Below are 3,845 nucleotides of genomic sequence, written 5' to 3'. Positions count from 1 at the left end.
TTTTGTAATTTTCGTTCTTTAATAAAGACAAAAATATGACGTAATATTTTTTGTATTTTTCAAAATTATAATGACTGCAAACATTAATAGAATTATATATATATTTTTTGTTAATTTTCGAATTTATATAAAGTACCAAAATAAAGTGCAATTTTTGATTTTTTCAAGTTTATGAGGGATACATAAACTAAAATTTATATATATACTTTTTTTTTGTAATTTTTCTTTTTGCAACGAAATAAAGTAAAAATAGTTAAAATAGCTATACTAGACCCAATTTCACATATTCACACTAAAAATGTGAAAATTCTCGGGGAGGGTCAAAAATCACGTGCTTACAATAGTCCCCCTATGGTGGAGGAGTTATTACCGAGACACCCCATGTCTCGGAGTGACTTCCTCAAAGACGACCTCCTACTCCTGCCCCCGTACTTTCTGAGACGGAGCAGGTTCTACTTGACGCTATTCGTATAAAATATAGCATCCCTGCTCACGTTGACATAATTCCGGCGGGGAGAGATTTTGTAGATGTCCACAGGCCTGGGTACTGCGCTTTCTATGAGTACCCTTTCGTGATTGGCTACACTTTTCCTCTCTTTCCCTTAGCGGAAGAGTTTTGTAGGTTCTACCAAGTTTGCCCGACACAACTTTTACCGTATACCCTTAAGGTGCTCCTACTGTTAACCAAGTATGCGGAGTTGGCGGAATGTAATGTTTCTATCCACCACCTTTTGCACATGTTCTCTCTTAGCTTCCATAGAGGCACCATGGTGCATTTGAGGCACCGTGGCACGAAAGGATTGGTGGTCGGGACAGATGACCGAGCAAGTCGCAAGTTTTGGCACAAGTACTTCTTTGTCAAAACCGAACATATTGTCTTCGACTCTGCCAGGTTTCCGGAGCGATGGAATGAGACTCGTAAGTGTCGCCACTCATTTTATTCTTCCTTCGTGTGTATTCATTATAAAGTTTGTTTGTTTCTCGTTTGCAGCTTTGGGACGTCCGCCCCGCCCTATTGCGAACATAAGGGATTGAGTAGCTCGTTTGTTATCCCACGCAGAAACTCGTGATTGGCCTTCCTTCGTAAAGCGTTATGGCCCTAAAGTTCCAACTGGTGAGTGTTTTCCCTTTACCCCTTCATTGGTTATATATCGCCGTCCATTAATTCGACTACTTCGTGATGGTAGGTCGAGGAGCTTCCAGGCCCAGGGTGCCAGTTCCCGCATTTCGACAGGGCGCTGTCGCCGCAGACACGCAATTTATTTTGAGTGAATCTGTTCGAGAGGGTCGTCCTCAACCTGCTCAATTAGAAGGCCCCTCTCGGCGAAAATTTCCAACATAATATGCGAAATTATGAAGTGCCTGCATCTAAACTTCCAGCATATTATGTTGGAACTCCAGTACATTATGTTGGAATCTCATATATTAAAAATTCAAACCCCAACATATTATACTGGGATTTTTCCGGATTTTTAAAAGTGTTTTTGTTTAGATTTTATCTTTACATGAAAAAGTAGCTAAAATTTGATCACTTTGAAAACTAAGGCTATTTTTTAATTATAATTTATAAATTAGGCTATTTCTGATTATTATTTTTCCCAAGCAAAAATGATGACCATGTTCACGTAAATCTATTATTAGGACTTAGGAGTAGTTGATTCAGAAATTACTAACCAATTGACCTCAGGCCAGGAGGTAACTGATAGGCTAAAATGGTTGAACACTTGCTTCGTGCATATGATATGGTATAAAAAACGTAGCCTGTTCAAGAACATAAGAACAGTTTCATCAATCAAAACTAACTAAAATGCACTCATTAGCAAAAAAGTTCATATTTTGGGTAGATATTGAAACTTAGAAAGTATTGATACCGGAATGAGGAGAAGATTTTAGTTGAATGAATAATTTTTACTCTCTCTGGTCTATGTTAAGTAATTTTTGGATCTTTTAACACATATTAAGAAATTTACCTTTTAACATTAATTAACAATAAAATTAACCATATTAATCTTGATTTGCTCATTAAAAATATAACAAACTACTTCTAAGCTCTTTACTTTAAGGGTAACTTTGGAAAAAAGAAGTTAATTCCTTCTTAATATCTGGAAAAATCAAATATTGTGGATTACAAAAAAAAGACCAAAAAATCATTTAAAGTGGCCCGGAGGAAGTATTTACTAAGCTACGAGGAAAGAAGAAAGAAAAACAAGGGGACTGCGGTATGAGGCAAAATGACAGCTGTGGGATTTGAACCCACGCCCTTTCGGACCAGAGCCTAAATCTGGCGCCTTAGACCACTCGGCCAAACTGTCTTCCTTTACGAAATTTCGCCGTTTTTATAATTGATTACTATTTTAAAGCGCTACAACTACACACAATCCACCGACAGTTTTACAGATGAATCAGGATTTGTCCACTATTGGACATGATTAATTAATTATAACCTCAGTTTAGTAGCACTTTACCTCTGAAAAATACTTATGCCCGTAAGCATGTATCCATAGCAATAAGTACATAATACATGTCTTCTACATAGTTATAAAAATTCTTACTTATATTTAGTACTAAACTATGATAAATTAATATAATTTAGTGCATGTTGTGAATCGGAAAGCATTTTCTCTTTGTTTGAACCTTTTTATTCGTGTACTCGTCTTTCACCGTTTTATTATTTCCCTTTCATTTGGAAACTTCAACTTGCAATTAAATTTCCTCTAGATATATAGCTAAAACTTAATACTTAAGATATTTTTTAGAGCAAAAGGATATTATCAAATCGATATATGAAAAAAAAGATACCATTTTCATTCGACATAGTTTTTGCAGGAGAATCGAAATTTTTGAATTTGTAAGTCAAATAACAAAGTAATAAATCAAACCATTATAGTAATAATAAGCTTAAATAATTGTAGTGATTACAGAGGCGGATCTAAGATTTGGAGCTTTCGGGTGCCACATAGAAATGTTATTTTAACTTTGTATGAAAAAACAAATATTTAACTAATAAGAGACACAAAAAGAAAGTCAAAGTAAACAAATAAAGTAAGATATAGTTAACAATAATTACAAAAGAAGAAAAAAGAGAATGAAATATATGGAATGATTGAAAGCTTAACGTGATGTAGGGGTTCAATCCTTCACAACCAAGGTGGAATCTCCTACCCTTTGCCATTGGCACCTTTGTATCATCTATTACTCTGGGTGGCGCTTTAAATATATATACGATTTCTTTTATATATATATAGAGTTTCTGATAGATCTTAAATGCTCTTGCCTGATGTTTTGATGATCTACCAAAATTATGACTAAGAACCAGATAAGGAACTTGACCTACTTGAATTACTGCAAGCGTTAACTGATTTCAGCTAAAGATGAATTGCTACAGCTTCAGGAACTAGGAACCAAACAAGGACCTGATGCTTTTGTGTTTTCCTCTTAGCAGTACAAAGTCATTTGGACACAGCTGGAAATGAAGTGACTGACGACACTGTTTCTGCCGCACTGCACCACACTGTCAGCCCACTCACTCTCTAACCAAACAAAGTACTCACATTTCAAGTCATGTGATCAAGATGTACCAAATGTGCTTTATACAAAAGCATCACTGGAAGGTTTCTGTTTCTCATTCAAGTTTCTTGCAAAAAAAAAAATAGAAAAATCATCCTCTCAAGCTTGAAGAACAAGGTTGAACGCCACTACGGACCAGATCCTAAAAGATTGATGCGTGTTATCCTAGTTGAGTTGTAACCTTATTATTGTACTTACCATATCTCCTAAATCGCTTATCTAGAAGCATACTGGTTAGGAATCCTCTTGCAAATCCGTAAACTCGTTGAGTTTATGTT

General features: G+C 35.6%; 1 non-coding gene across 1 annotated transcript; it reads right to left on the bottom strand.

The window, feature by feature from the left end:
* Positions 1 to 2,232: 2,232 nt before the first annotated feature.
* Positions 2,233 to 2,312, bottom strand: TRNAL-UAG (transfer RNA leucine (anticodon UAG)). Its single transcript has one exon. It is a non-coding gene; the product is annotated as a tRNA-Leu (tRNA).
* Positions 2,313 to 3,845: the final 1,533 nt, after the last annotated feature.

This window comes from Nicotiana tabacum, chromosome 21 (assembly GCF_000715075.1).
Source record: "Nicotiana tabacum cultivar K326 chromosome 21, ASM71507v2, whole genome shotgun sequence".
NCBI classification, from domain to species: Eukaryota; Viridiplantae; Streptophyta; class Magnoliopsida; order Solanales; family Solanaceae; genus Nicotiana; species Nicotiana tabacum.
Note: the sequence above shows the minus strand (reverse complement) of the source record. Positions and strands in the feature narration are given on the sequence as shown.